Here is a 16,986-nt window from a genome sequence, read left to right as displayed (position 1 = left end):
TGAATAATTCATTTATATCGACTTGGCACATGCTCACGCATGCATATGACTGAACAAAAGTCAATTAAGCCTCGATGATTTATATTGCTTCAGAGTTCTTGTATCACTTTTATGCCTCCGTTAATTTATTTTGCCGCAAGCATGATTATGACGATTCTTTGCTCTCTTGATTTGTCGCTCCCCAGTCTTTTGCTAGCCTTCACTTGTACTGAGCGGGAACGCTGCTCGTGCTTCCAAACACCTTAAAACCAAGTTGTTCCAAAGTGTCCACCATAAATACCTATACATGGCATTTCAAACCATTCCAAGTAAATTCTCATGCGCTACCTTTAAAATCTTCAAAATGCTTCTCAATTTGTGTTTATGTTTCATAGCTCATGAGGAAGTATGTGGTGTTTAACTTTCAACCTTGTCATTTACTTTTGACGGACTTTCATTATGGACTAGTGGCACATCCGCTTATCCAATAATTTTGCAAAAAGAGCTGGCAATGGGATTCCCAGTCCCAAATTAATTAACTTAAATAGACACTCCTCCATGGTATGTGATTATTGGACGGCACCCGAAGGATTCGGTTAGCCATGGCTTGTGTAAGCAAAGGTTGGGGGGAGTGTCATCATAATAAAACTAAAATAAAACGGCGCTCCTTCATGGTATGAGATTGTTGGCAGGCACCCGAGGATTCGGTTAGCCATGGTTTGTGAAAGAAAGGTTGAAAGGAGTGCCACATAAACATACAAATAATTCATGGGAGCCGCTCTTGGAAGTCCGGTTGGCAAGGTAGTTGGTGTACCCATTACCATTCGTTGACAACAACAAACACCTCTCAAAATAATTTTACTCCTGTTTTAAAAATGAAAAGCTCTAGCGCATGTTAATCCCTGCTTCCCTCTGCGAAGGGTCAATCTTTTACTTTTGTGTTGTGTCTCCATTCTTTCTTTGAGCACTATCTTGAGAGCACAACTGTCATTCTTAGTATAATATGCTTGTCCCAAAATATGATTGATTGTGGTATAACTTTGATGCTTTTATCTTTGACAATCACTACTTCTAGTCTTTCTATGAACTCCAGAGGTGCCTGGGCATTTATGTTTTGCCGATCAAATACGGGCAAGCGAGATACCACTTTATCATACTCTCTTATGAACATTGCAATCCTGCTTATATACATGATTCATGATGCTTATTATTAATTGTTGGTACCTCTCCATGATTGATATAGCTATTAGATGATCTTATTTGCATGTATCTCATTATGAACTGCTTAAGTATTAGCCATAGCATGAGAATATATACATCATATGAGCAAATGTGTTCGTGAAAGTTCTTTTATCGCTCAGTTGTTAACTGAATTGCTTGAGGACAAGCAATAAGCTAAGCTTGGGGGGGTTGATACGTCCAAAACGTATCTACTTTCCCGAACACTTTTGCTATTGTTTTGCCTCTAATTTGTGTATTATGGATGCAACTAACACGGACTAACGCTGTTTTCAGCAGAACTGCTCTGGTGTCTCGTTTTTGTGCAGAAATCCAACTTTCAGGAAAATCCTCGGAATTTATGCAGAAGGCCCTATTTTCCCAGAAAACTGACGGAGCCAGAAGGACAAGTCAGGTGGAGGCCCGAGGGCCCCACACCATAAGGCGGCGCGGCCCAGGGGGGCCCGCGCGGCCCTGTGGTGTGGCCCCCTCGGCCGGCCTCCGACGCCCTCCTTCGGACTATATATTGCCTTCGACCTAAAAACGCACGGGGAGAAGTCGAAGTCGCCAGAAAGCCTCCAGAACACCGCCACATCGCGAAACTCCGTCTCGGGAGCCAGAAGTCTCCGTTCTGGCACTCCGCCGGGACGGGGAATTGGAGGAGATCATCGCCATCATCACCACCGACGCCTCTCCATCAACCAGCAATGTTTCCCCCATCCATGTGTGAGTAATTCCCTCGCTGTAGGCCGAAGGGGATGGTAGGGATTGGATGAGATTGGTCATGTAATAGCATAAGATTGTTAGGGCATAGTGCCTAGTGTCCGTAATTGGTACTTTGATGATATTGTTGCAACTTGTTATGCTTAATGCTTGTCACTAGGGCCCGAGTGCCATGATCTCAGATCTGAACATGTTATTGTTTCATCATGATATTCATTGTTTATGGTCTTACCTGCAAGTTGTATACACATGTTGCTGTCCGGAACCAATGGCCCCGAAGTGACAGAAATCGGGACAACCGGAGGGGATGGTAGCGATGTGAGGATCACATGTGTTCACGGAGTGTTAATGCTTTGCTCCGGTACTCTATTAAAAGGAGTACCTTAATATCCAGTAGATTCCCTTGAGGCCCGGCTGCCACCGGCTGGTAGGACAAAAGATGTTGTGCAAGTTTCTCATTGCGAGCACGTACGACTATAATTGGAACACATGCCTATTGATTGCTTTGTACTTGGACACCGTTTTATTATTATCTGCAAATGCCCTGCTATGATTGTTACATGAGTTTCTCTCATCCATGCAACGCCTGTCATCCGTCTCCGTGCCTACAGTATTTTAATCCTGCTGTTTACTATAATTACTACTGCTGTCTCTATTACTCTGTTGCTGTTATTTCACTACTTCTACTGCTATAAAACTGTTACTACTGATAAACTCTTGCGAGCAAGTCTGTTTCCAGGTGCAGCTGAATTGACAACTCCGCTGTTAAGACTTCCAAGTGTTCTTTGTCTCCCCTTGTGTCGAATCAATAAATTGGGTTATACTACCCGCGAAGACTGCTGCGATCCCCTATACTTGTGGGTTATCAGGCATCCCCAAGCTTTGACGCTTGTACCTCTTGAATATTTCTTGGGGTGGCAGGGGCATCCCAAGCTTGAGCTTTTGTCCATTATTCATATCATTACATCATTCTTCTCTCCCTACACTTGAAAACTTCCTTCATACAAAACTTAACACAATTCTTTATTAGCAACATTAATGCAATCAAAATAACAAATCCACTTAGGTCCAGTTCTAACATATATCAAACATCCATTAAAAAAATTAGCTACTGTAGCAACTCCTTCAAAAAGCTCTTTCTCTCAAAAGAACTTAAAAAGAAAGAGAACAAGAGGCAAATGCAAATAGTGGCAGAAATCTGTCAAAACAGAACAGCAGGTAAATATCGATTTTGTGTAAAATCCTCTGTTGCTCAGATCGAAAAGTGAAAAACTAATGAAAGTTAGATAATAATCCAGAAATATGCTCAAAAATTGCTAGCTCAAAATTATGTACTGGCTGGGACTACGAATTTTTATGGTAACAACACAGAATTTGTTTCTGGACAGCAACTTCCCCAAATTTTACTTTCTTCCTATTACCGCAAATCTTACTTTAGAGGTTACTCTTGGCACAAAAACGAAATAAAAATGGTAAGAAGAGGTTGTTACGAGGCAACAACTTCCAATGCTATGCTGTGTTGTAGCGATGCGGTGGCAATGGAGCTGGACCCGATGGCTTTTCCAATGTTATCTTTAGGGCTCTCTGTGCAAAATGTTTGGACCCGATTGTATTTTTCTCTATTTTTTTTGTTCCTCTATGTAACTTGTAAATGCCATCCTTGAATGTTAGCTTCCCCGTGGGACCGTCCCTTGTCAAGAAAAATGGGGATGTTTCAATCTTTCTTAAGGATGACCCCTTACAAAATAGGAAGACGATATTCTCCATTGTACCACATGTTTTCCCTTAGCAATAATTTTCTCCAAAAATTTAGTTGATTCTTATTAATTACAAGGAGTAATGCAATCTACGCGTTCGAGTTATTGCCTCCTCTGTATAATGAGGAGGAATAAGAGAAGACGTGTGTTGTACATGCTCAAAGTATTTGTTCTCTTCTTAAACCTAGATGTGGGTAAATGCGTAATTAGTCTTTTATTTGTATTTTTGGTGTCACCAATAAATCGGATCAGCAATAAATTATGACAAAAAACGTGTATTTCTAGGCCAACCTTAGGAAGAAATGATGGTACGCGTCACCAATAAATCCGGCCAGCAACCTCTCTCCTGAAACTTGGGATTTGACGTGTTATTTTTGAAGGGGGTAGCTTAGCAGTTATTCCGATGGTTCCCTAGGGTCCGATACACCCAGTGGTTCTTGTTACCAAATCTAACCAATTTGTTGTGTCCGATTCCGGCCCGGACGTGCGCACAGAAATTAATTTGTTCAGCGCTGCAAACATGACCGCGAAACCGGCATTGACATAGTTCCGGCCCGCCGTGCGTATTGCCAATTGCCATATCTCAGTCTATATATATACGGATCGTCGACCCGATTGATTGTTTGCTAAACTTGTCGTCGATCGCGCGCGTCGCCGGCGACCGCCGGTACAAGCAAGCAGACCGGAGTAGCGGCAGAATCCAAGCCATGTTGAAGCGTCGCAGGTCCGACGATGATGGCAGCCCAAGATCCAGGCGGCCAGAACGCCGGCGGCGGCACCATCTATACTTCGTGGTGAATGACTGGACCAGCGGGTACAGCATATACAGGGTGGGCATGGCCGACCTGGACGGCAACGCTAGCGCCGACCTGGACTCGCAGGCCACCCGCTTCCCCGACCCCCAGTCTTCCGCCTCGAGTGCCCTATGAAGTGGCCTGCAGATTTTTCGGCTGTGGGCAGTAGAATCGTAGCCATGAACTACAACGAAGATAAGCAGGGGCCTCCCGTCCTCTTGTACGACACCGCAACAGGAGGCCCCATCGTCAGCCCTCGCACCCCCATGGACGTACGGGAATGTTCCAGGCTTGTTCCGTTGCGAGTATGCGACGATTGAAAGTAGCTTGCTCATTCGACAATCGCTTGCGATTCTTTTCCAAGATCCTTCGGTATGCATTGAGAGTATCAACCGAAGTTCCGGCGGGAAGTGGTGTATTGCTCGTTATGGCATCCCGAGCCGCTGCTCACTCTTCCTCCGCGATGGTGTAATCGCTATCGTCGTTGCTGGCGCTATTTTCAGAGTTACGCCATCTACTGGAGCGGGGGGTGCGATCTCCTTCTTATCGTCCGTTCCCCGCGTTTCCTGCATATAGGGTAGCATAAACTTGGTGACACGCTGTCCTCCAGGTAGTCATCCTGATGGCGCCGTCAATACTTTCTTCTCCTCATGAATATCTGGCGCTGCAGATGAACGGCGTATCGCTCGAATCCAATCCGTGCATGGTGTCGCAGTTTAACCAGTAGTACGAGGTCATATTGGATGACACAGAGTTATCGGATCCAACCGACATCAGGGACACCGACCATGGGGTCGATGGCGGAGACGAATTCGCCGAGTCTGTTAAACCAGCCGACAGATCGATTGATGACGACACGATCGGTCCTGCAGCCGATGATTTCCTTGCTGATCTGGGAACAAACGGCTCGATTAGCCGAAGGATCCCTTCTGTGTTAACGTTGCAATGAACACTCCCGAACGTCATGACCAAATTTCCTTGCAGATCCGAAAAGGTTGAACATGATGAATCATTGTGCGGGGTGAATTCGAAGGAGCCGAATCGAATCGAACTCCCTGAGCTTGGTGAAGAACGTGTCGGCGGTGACGCTGGCGGTGTCGACGAAGCTGCCGATGACATGGCTGAATCTGCCGATGACGGTCTTGTGCCAACAGGTTTTCCCACAGACGGCGTGGCTAAGTTTCGTAGGGACCTAGCTCTGAACTTGCGGTGGCTAAGATTACTCAGATTGCGTGTGTCCTCGGCAGCCTCTCTCCTGGCCCTTATATTGGGAGTCAGGTCTCGAGAGATCTGTCCGGGTACGACTAGGTTACAAAGGGTCCTAGTTCTAAACCTTCCTTGTATTCTTTGTCTCCTTGTCTTGTTCTTCAAGGATTCCACTTCGGCACCGACGTAGTGGCCCACCTTGCCATCGAGTGCCCTCATGGGCCTCTGGTTGGGTCACAAGAGGTAGTGCAATATTAGTTACTTGAAGGGTAATGCCCACATCAGCAGCTGCATAGGAACTTTGGGAGCAACATGCGCTAGCCAGCGGGATGCGCTCGCCAGGACGTAGATAGGGCAGCGCGGTCATCGGGGGAGGAGCAGGCACTCCGCGCCCTTGGAAGGAGCTAGGATGTACGCTCGCGGGGGAGAAGAAGGGGTAGCGGGCAGAGCACGCTCGCCGGAGGTGGGTGTAGCTGCATAGAGACTTGGGGAGCAACATGTGCTTGCCAGCGGGAGGAGCTAGGGCGATGCGCTCGCCAGGACGGAGATGGGGCGGCGCGGTCGTCGGAGGAGGAGCAGGCGCTCCGCGCCCCTTGGAAGGAGCTAGGATGCGGGCTCGCGAGGGAGAAGCAAGGGCAACACGTTGTACTTAGATAGGTGGAAGGAAGTCATAGAAAGAGGTGGACCCATCCACGTGCGGGACGCAGCTTCAAGAGGAAGGAACGATAGATTTTTCACTCTCGACCGGTGGGATGATCCGAAGCGTTTTCCTTCCTAGTATATTGAATCATGATAAAGCTTAGAGGGTACGTACATATGTATATCTACCTGGCAAGCGAGGCAACGCCAATACATTATGGGAAGTGTTGGGCGTCCCCCGGGGGGATTAGAAATTTAATCCCCCGGGTCCCCAACCGTTCGATTAACAGATTTGGGATGTTTTTGGCCGTTAGATCAAACCAACCAGCCTCCTCTTCCACTTTTGCTACCATAATGCACCAAAGTAGCAAAAAACGGTTCAATTGTAGCAAACTCTATATCTATCTATTATATTATTAAAACAACAACCAACCTACGGTCTAGATTTAGCTACAAATAATCAAAGTAAAACCACGGCCAAGATTTCCTCCACGCTACAACGAAAAAAAAACTCCATCGCTCCGCTTATATCTCAACAGCATCTCCGTCTCTTTGAACAGCGGCAGAGATAGATCAATCTATATAGCTAAGGAGGTTGAGGTTTCTTATTCAAGTACGACTGCTAGCAATCAATCGGTGCATGGCGGACTACCCTGAAAGGAAAACAAAAAAGTACTCCGGACTCACCTGAGTAGATGCATCGCGGACGCGATTCCGGCTATAGGATATCGCGCCATCAGGCTTCCTAGCGCCTACGCCGATAGATTCCATCGCGTTGCCCTGCCATTGTTGATAGCAGTCGTCCATCGGTCGTCGTCTTCGGCCGGGCAGGTGGTTCTATAGTGATCCAATGGCGGCCACTTTATCGGACATCCCGGGCGGCCTCCATCAACCAACATTTCCTCATCCAGGCAAGTTAAGAATAAGGATACTCAGGCAGTCAAAATATCTCTATCGTTTAGATTATTGAAAATCCACAACATGTAATGGATGGCCTAATTGATCTCCTGCAACTGTGGAAGGAGACCGTGTACAAGCTAGATATGATTCTTTTCTCCAGTTAATTAATGGCATGCCTGACCCAAAAGATGGTGTGCAGGTACAAGCCAAGGGAGAGGGACACGCCGATACTAATCCCTTTCCTGGTTGGTTTTCATGGTACGGATATTCATCAGCAGCAGCCAAGCAGATCACCAGCCGGTTAGAGGAAAACAGCATAACTATATTTCCTGCCGTGTCCGCTTTATGCGCTGCGCCGGCCGTTGATTTCTCAAGCCAGCAACAGAAAGACAACCGATACTCATCTGGGCTGCAAATTAATTAAGATAGACTTTTTTTCATGGGATTCATCTGCAGACTGCACATGACGTTGTGGAGTGCCAAGCAGTTGACATCCTTTTGACCTCTTTCTCTTGCAGGTGAAGCATCGATGGTTTCATGATACTAGCCAAGCACAAGAAGACAGGAAGCCGATCAAGTGGAAAGGTTAATATCTCTGTAATTTCATGCATATTTAATTTTGCCCTTTCTTTCAGGTTTTCGGTTTGATTAAAAGTTGTCGATCAAGGTTGAGTTAGTTGATCCATATAAGTACAGACTACAGAGAGTAGATAAGCAAACTTATCTTAATTTATTTGATAGATTAAATTTATTTTAATTTGTTTTAGCAACAACGTGTGCATATATATTTGCTATGAACAGACTACATGTACGATGATGATACCAAATGGTGAAAGTTTCGAATCCATAGCTGATCAGTCATGTTTCTAGGAGATAATCGAATTTTATGCATCAGACTTTGGATTAATGTTCTCCCTTTCTTCAGGTTTGTGTAAAAGAGCTGAGGCAAAAAGTTCAGATTTTTAACTGCATGTCTCCTCGAATGCTTACGTACACACCCCAAATTGCGGTTCCTCCTTACAGTTGGAGCTAAAACAATTGTAACCTTCCCTAGGTGCTTGCTACAACTTTTGTTTTCAGATCTAACAGCTGCCCTCCATTTACTTTCCATGTTGCTTAGTTTCATTGGCATCTCTCCTTCAGAATTATGAGCGTACAGGTCAAAGCTCTCTGATCTTTTCCCGGTTCACTGTATTTATATAGGCTTAAGAATTTGCTAAATCTTTGATCAATCTTGCAGGACTGCATGTGCACTGGTGGTGTGGTCTGTCGCGTCATGAGGGGAGCGACATTGAGACATTGGCCATTGATGTCATTGATGTGCATGCACTTGGAGCAGGTCCGTCGGACAACTGAGTCTACAGAGGTAAATACCCAGCGTACAAATACATGCAGATTATCGATTGTCAACAACTGACGTAATCCAGCTCACGATCTGATTAAATGGAAGTAGGAGATGCCATTACGTACCTGAGATTAGCGAGATTGCTTCCAGGTCAGCTGAGTAGAGGGCCAATGCTGCGGCCGACATTGGAGATGGCCCGAAATTTGCCCGCTAGCTGCTCCGGCCATGAGGCACGACCTGCATGATGCGGATGAGGGCACAGCGGCGTCCACGTCAGATGTTTTCCGGTCTTCCAAATAGTTCTGATAATTTTATTTATATTGATAGCACATAATGTGCTAGACCGATAAAAATCTCCACTTTGTGCAAATGTGTTCTAATAGTTCTTACATTCGATGTGGGATTTTTTTTTGAAAACATGTCAGATGTTGATGCTTCGCACGATGTAGTTTTGCAGTATATCTTATAATTGTCGTTCAAAATAGCGATGTATTTTGAAAGCATGGTAAATTGTAGTGTTGGTAAATTAGAAGCGTTAGCAAATGTTTTTAACCTTTTCCCAACAAGGTGACTGATAGTCATGTGGTGAAAGATGTCTTACATATAGAAGTATCTTCTGCTAGAAGAAATAAACTTTTATGTTTAGTAAATCTGTGACTCCAAAGTTTGCTCAAAAGGATTTTGGTAGCTGACCTTTTTGTCATCTCTACTTGGAGAAAAAAATGCAAAAGGCCTACAAGTCAAATCATATTACCCATATACTATGAATAAATTTGCAGGTGCACGCTTCAGATTATCATATATCCAGTATACGCGCATAGAGAGGATACTTTAGGGATGAAAATGGAGTAGGAAGTATCAAACTTTAGGACGAAAATAGAGGTTATAAGTTTCACTTCCTCTATGTTCCTTACCTATGTATCGAATCTAATCTATTCTACTGTATATGAATTTTTTTCATAACATGATTCTATTATGCAAATTTTTCGCTACAGTTAATCATGTACAGATTGGTGATATAAAACTAAATAGAAAACAAGGTCATGTGATTTTTTGCCTAAGGTATTTTCTGTTAAGTTGTTATATAATTTTTACATGTAACTTTTCTAACTAACAAAAAAATGTATACCTTGGACAACTATAGGCAATGCAGCTTTGGGTTGAGAATCAGGCGCGAAACAAAAAATATTCGGAGTAGAACAATCAGATGCTTGGTCATATATTGGCTATTATATTTGTACTGGTGACATTTACGATGAGAAGATTGGATACACGAAGTAAGGCATGGCCGTTCGTAAGATTGTAAGTATATTCATACCATACACAAAATTAATTAACAATAAAAATATATATTAATAACTAATAAAACATAAAATAATAAACGGCAACTATAATGTCCATAAAATATATACGCACAAATATTGTCTAGAGCCGCGAATTCGCGGGCCACCCTGCTAGTTCACCTAAAAACACAGACCTCGCCGGAGTCTCGCCGGAGACTCGCCGGAGATGTCGCCGGAGACCTCGCCGGAGACCCACCGAAAACCTCACCGGAGACTTAGTAGCAAAAAAATGCTATAGTAGCCAAAACACACAAAGATTGTAGCAACTTGGTTTTGCTATTGCCGACCTCGTCGGAGACTCGCCGGAGACCTCACCGGAGAATTTGTAGCAGAAAAATACACTATTGTAGCAAACACCTATAACAAATGTAGCAAAAACTAATTTCAATGGATTCTCGCTGGAGATGTTGTAGCAAAAAAATAGAATATTATAGCGAAAAAGGTCTGCTAATGTAGCAAAAGCGACCTCATCGGAGACCTCGCCGGAGATGTCACTGGAGACCTCATCGGAGACATGGTAGCAAAAATAATATGCTATAGTAGCAAACGAACACAAAAATTGTAGCAACACCACAAAATAAGTCTTCGGTGCCCTCCTGCCCCTTCAACGTGTTCTCCCACCGGTGGGCAGCTCCAGCGCCACGACGATCTGCTCCCTGCCGACACAAAGGCGCGGCGGCGTGAGAACCAGGGGTGCGGCGGCGGGTCCAGTGGAACGCGGCGGAGCGAATCAATTTCCCGCGAGCTGCAAGTGATACGACCATTTTGCATCACTATTTTATATCATAATTTACTGTTGTTCATTGATATATTTCATATTTAGAGATGATACTTATGTTATTTTATCTATTTTGCATGTTTCATGATTATTGGAGGATCGCGCACCGGAGTCAGGATTCTGCTGGAAAAAGCGCCGTCAGAATGCAATATTTCGGAGGATCAACAATTGACGGAATTTATATGAAAAATCCTATTTTTCCAGAAGATGACGAGAGCCATAAGGAGGAGCCGAGGAGGGCCACCATGGGCCCCCCTCATAGGCCGGCACGGGCCCTGCCCTGGCCGCGCCGCCTTGTGGGGAGGGGGCCCACAGCCCCCTCTGGCCTCCTCTCCTTCGCGTACATCTTCGTCCCAAAAACCTAAGCTCCAGAGTATAGTCGCGAGGAGACACAGCCGCCTCTGTGGGGCGGAAAACACCAGAGAGAAAAGAGCTCTCCGGCAGGCTGAAATCTGCCGGGGAAATTCCCTCCCGGAGGGGGAAATCGACGCCATCGTCACCGTCATCGAGCTGGACATCATCTCCATCACCATCACCATCATCTCCATCATCATCACCGCCGTCTCCACCGCTGCACATCGTCACCGCTGTAACAATTTGGGTTGGATCTTGATTGTTTGATAGGGGAAACTCTCCCGGTATTGATTTCTACTTGTTATTGATGCTATTGAGTGAAACCATTGAACCAAGATTTATGTTCAAATTGTTATTCATCATGATATCACCTCTGATCATGTTCCATATGATGTCTCGTGAGTAGTTCGTTTAGTTCTTGAGGACATGGGTGAAGTCTAAATGTTAGTAGTGAATTATGGTTGAGTAATATTCAATGTTATGATATTTAAGTTGTGGTGTTATTCTTCTAGTGGTGTCATGTGAACGTCGACTATATGATACTTCACCTTTATGGGCCTGGGGGAATACATCTTGTACTCGTTTGCCAATTGCGGGGTTGCCGGAGTTATAGAAACCTAAACCCCCGTTGGTATATCGATGCAGGAGGGATAGTAGGATCTCAGAGTTTAAGGTTGTGGTTAGATTTACCTTAATTACTTTCTTGTAGTTGCGGATGCTTGCAAGGGGTATAATCACAAGTATGTATTAGTCCTAGGAAGGGCGGTGCATTAGCATAGGTTCACCCACACAACACTTATCAAAACAATGAAGATTAATTAGTTGTATGAAGCGAAAGCACAGACTAAATTCCCGTGTGTCCTCAAGAACGTTTGGTCATTATAAGTAAACAAACCGGCTTGTCCTTTGTGCTAAAAAGGATTGGGCCACTCGCTGCAATTGTTACTCTCGCACTTTACTTACTCGTACTTTATTCATCTGCTACATCAAAACCCCCTGAATACTTGTCTGTGAGCATTTACAGTGAATCCTTCATCGAAACTGCTTGTCAACACCTTCTGCTCCTCGTTGGGATCGACATTCTTACTTATCGAAAATACTATGATACACCCCCTATACTTGTGGGTCATCAAGACTATTTTCTGGCGCCGTTGCCGGGGAGTGAAGCGCTATTGGTAAGTGGAATTGGTAAGGGAAACTTTTACTGTTTGTGCTGATTTTGTTCCTGCCTGCTGCTATAATTCAATTATGGAGAGATCTTCTCTTGAATTTTTATTTGGAAAATCTACTACTACTGCAAAGGTAGTGGATGAGGCGCCAGGTGAGGAAGAAGTTCCATACAAAATACCTATGAAAATCATTGAACGTGTTGTGGATAACCGCTATACAGGGGATGGAACTGTCCATCCTGGAGATCATTTACTGTTCTTACATGAATTGTGCGGTTTATTCAAGTGTGCAGGTATTGCTATGGATGAAGTGAGGAAGAAGCTATTCTCTATATCGCTGTCTGGTAAAGCGGCGCACTGGTATAAATTACTGGATGATGGGGATTCTCTTGAATGGAATGATATTGTGCCCCGATTTTATTCTAAGTTCTATCCTCCAAGTGAAATTCACAAGGATCGGAACCACATATATAATTTTTGGCCTCATGATGGAGAGAGTATTGCCCAAGCGTGGGGGAGATTGAAGTCTTTAATGCTCAAATGCCCCATTCATGAGCTTCCTGGTAATATTATTATTGATAATTTCTATGCAAGACTTTCTTTTCAAGACAAGACCTTGCTGGATACCTCTTGTTCTGTATCATTTACACGCAACAAAGAAGAGTTTAAAAGGGACCTTCTTAATCGGATCCAGGAGAATACTGAAGGATGGGAGAACGACAAAGATAGAGAGTCGGGTATAAAATATGATTATAAATGCATTGCAGCTTTTATGGATACTGATAAATTTCGTAATATTAGTGCTACTTATGGTTTTGATTCTCAAGTCATTGCAAATCTTTATAAAGCCTTTGCCTCTCATTATGAATTGCCTAAGAAGAACTTTGATAAGTATCATGAACCATATAAAGATAAAATTGATTCATCTATAAATAAATGTGTTGTAATTGAAACTGTTGATCATGTTATTCTTGAAGCTTATATTGAAAAAACTCCTTTCCCTGCTAAGATGAAGGAGTATTCTGTTATAAATAGTGCGGTTAATAAAAGTGAAAAGAAACCTATAGAACCTGAAGAGCAAATAAAAGTTGAACCTGCTGTTGCAATAGTTAAAGATCTTGTGACTGAAAATGTGGAGGATGGTCATATTATTTTATGTGAAGATGCTTCTAATATTGTTTCACATCCTAATAAGTCTAGGAAAACTAGTGTTCCTATGCTATCTGTTAGAATTGGTGATTATTGCTATTATGGTTTATGCGATATTGGTGCAAGTATTAGTGCTATCCCTTATGAGCTCTACACGGAGATTATGCACGAAATTGGTTCTTGTGAACTTGAAGATATTGATGTGGTTATTCGGCTAGCTAATAGAGAAACTATCTCTCCAATTGGTATTGTTCGAGATGTGGAAGTTCTATGTGGTAAGATTAAATATCCTACTGACTTTTTGGTACTTGGTTCTGCCGCTAGTAAATATTGTCCTATCATTTTTGGTAGACCTTTTCTAAATACTTGTGGAGCTGTTATAGATTGCAAGAAAGAGAAAATTTTGACTAAATTTGCTGGTGAATCTTATGAGTTTAATTTCTCTAAATTTGCCAAAACTCCTTATAAAGCTGATTCGCCTAATAATGATTTTAGAGTTGAACAGTGTGCATCTATTGCTCTTGCTCCTAATAATCCTTTGCAGCAACATTTAGAGAATAGTGAGAGTGAAGTTTTTAGGGAAGAAAGAAATGAGCTTGATGAAATTTTCCTTTGTCAACCTATTCTTAAACATGACTTGCTTGTAGATGATCTAGGTACAACATTACCACCAAAGGAGGATCCTGTTTTTGATTTAAAACCATTGCCTGATAATCTTAAATATGCTCATATTGATGATAAGAAAATATATCCTGTTATTATTAGTTCTAAGCTTTCAGAGATTGAAGAAGAAAGGTTATTGGAAATATTGAAGAAACACCAAGGAGCTATTGGCTACACTCTTGATGACTTGAAGTTGATTTCTCCCTCTATTTGCCAACATGCCATTAATATGGAAGATGATGCAAAGCCTGTTGTTGAACATCAGCGTCGTCTAATTCCTAAAATGAAGGATGTGGTAAGAAATGAGGTATTAAAACTTCTTGAAGCCGGTATTATATATCCAATTGCTGATAGTAGATGGGTTAGTCCTGTGCATTGTGTTCCTAAGAAAGGAGGAATGACTGTTGTACCTAATGATAATGATGAGCTCATCCCTCAAAGAGTAGTTGTAGGGTATAGAATGTGCATTGATTATCGGAAAGTTAATAAGGTTACTAAGAAAGATCATTACCCTTTACCTTTTATTGATCAAATGTTAGAAAGGTTATCTAAAAATATTCATTTTTGTTTTCTTGATGGTTATTCTGGGTTTTCACAAATTGCTGTTAAAACTAAGGATCAAGAGGAAACCACTTTCACTTGTCCCTATGGAACCTATGCTTATAGACGCATGCCTTTTGGTTTATGTAATGCTCCTGCTACTTTTCAAAGATGCATGTCTGCTATTTTTCATGGCTTTTGCGAGAATATTGTAGAGGTATTCATGGATGATTTTTCTATCTATGGTAATTCTTTTGATAATTGCTTGCAGAACCTTGATAAAGTTTTGCAGAGGTGTGAAGAAACTAACCTTGTTCTTAATTCGGAGAAATGCCACTTTATGGTTAATGAAGGAATTGTATTGGGACATAAAATTTCCGAGAGAGGTATTGAAGTTGATAGAGCTAAAGTTGAAGCAATTGAGAAGATGCCCTATCCCAGGGATGTTAAAGGTATTCGTAGTGTTCTTGGTCATGCTGGGTTTTATAGGAGATTCATTTAAGATTTCTCCAAGATATCAAAACCTCTTACTAATCTTCTTCAAAAAGATGTACCTTTTGTTTTTGATGATGATTGTAAGGAAGCTTTTGAAACTCTAAAGAATGCCTTAACAACTGCTCCTATAGTTGAACCTCCTTATTGGAACTTACCTTTTGAAATTATGTGTGATGCTAGTGATTTTGCTGTAGGCGTTGTTCTTGGACAGCGAGTAGATAAAAAATTGAATGTTATTCATTATGCTAGTAAAACCCTTGATGTTGCTCAAAGAAATTACGCTACAACTGAAAAAGAACTGCTTGATGTAGTCTTTGCTTGTGACAAGTTTAGATCCTATATTGTTGATTCAAAAGTTACAATTCATACTGATCATGCTGCAATTAGATACCTGATGCAAAAGAAAGATGCTAAGCCAAGGCTTATTAGATGGGTGCTTCTGTTGCAAGAACTTGATTTGCATATTGTAGATAGGAAAGGTGCTGATAATCCTGTTGCTGATAATTTGTCTAGATTGGAAAATATTGCTTATGAACCTGTTCCTGTTAATGATAGTTTTCCAAATGAACAATTGGCTGTAATAAAGGTGAGCTCGCGAGATAGCCCTTGGTATGCTGATTATGCTAACTTTATTGTTTCCAAGTACTTGCCTCCAACCTTTTCAGCCCAGCAAAGGAGGAAATTCTTTTATGACTTGAGGCATTATTTTTGGGATGACCCACACTTATATAAAGAAGGAGTGGATGGTATTCTGCGAAGATGTGTTCCCGAATATGAACAACAAGAGATATTGAGAATCAGGTTTTTATTGGCCAACTCTCTTCAAGGATGCAAGAAAGATTATTTTATCTTGTGATGAATGTCAAAGGGTTGGTAATATCTCCAGACGCAATGAAATGCCTATGAATTATACTCTTGTTATTGAACCATTTGACTGTTGGGGATTTGACTTCATGGGACCTTTTCCCTCTTCAGAAGGTAACACTCATATACTTGTCGCTGTTGATTATGTTACTAAATGGGTGGAAGCCATACCCACAAAAAGTGCTGATGGTGAAACCTCTTTAAGAATGCTTTTAGATATTATTTTTCCTCGATTTGGAGTTCCTAGATATATTATGACTGATGGAGGTTCTCATTTCATTCATGGTGGTTTTAGAAAAACTCTTGCTAAATATGGTATTAATCATAGAATTGCTTCTGCTTATCATCCTCAAACCAGTGGGCAAGTAGAATTATCAAATAGAGAGATCAAATCTATCTTGCAAAAGACTGTTAATAAATCTATAAAGAATTGGGCTAGTAAATTAAAGGAAGCACTATGGGCTTATAGAACTGCTTATAAAAATCCCATGGGTATGTCACCGTATAAAATGGTTTATGGAAAAGCTTGTCATTTACCTTTAGAACTAGAGCACAAAGCTTATTGGGCTGTAAGAGAACTAAATAAAGATCCTAAACTAGCCGGTAAGAAAAGATTGCTACAATTGAGTTCTCTAGATGAATGGAGAAGTGAAGCTTATGAGAATGCTAAACTCTTTAAAGAGAAAGTTAAGAAATGGCATGATAGAAGGATTATCAAAAGAGAATTTAATATTGGGTATAAAGTCCTATTGTATCGGTCTCGTCTCAGATTCTTTGCAGGGAAATTACTTTCAAAATGGGAAGGACCATATGTCGTTGAGGAGGTATATCGCTCAGGAGCGATTAAAATTAGTTCTCTCCAAGGCGATGCTACACAAGTGGTGAATGGACAAAGACTCAAGCATTATATCTCAAGTGATTCTTATAATGAAGATGTTGATGTTATTCGAGTGGAAACTCCGGAAGCTTTCATCAAAGGACAAATTGACAGTCCGGCAGGATTCGACTTTGAATAGGTAACAGTACTGGTAATGAAAAGTTCGCGTTTTACTTTCCGAACAATGTTTTTG

Source organism: Lolium perenne, chromosome 4 (genome assembly GCF_019359855.2).
Source record: "Lolium perenne isolate Kyuss_39 chromosome 4, Kyuss_2.0, whole genome shotgun sequence".
In the NCBI taxonomy this organism is placed as follows: Eukaryota; Viridiplantae; Streptophyta; class Magnoliopsida; order Poales; family Poaceae; genus Lolium; species Lolium perenne.
Note: the sequence above shows the minus strand (reverse complement) of the source record.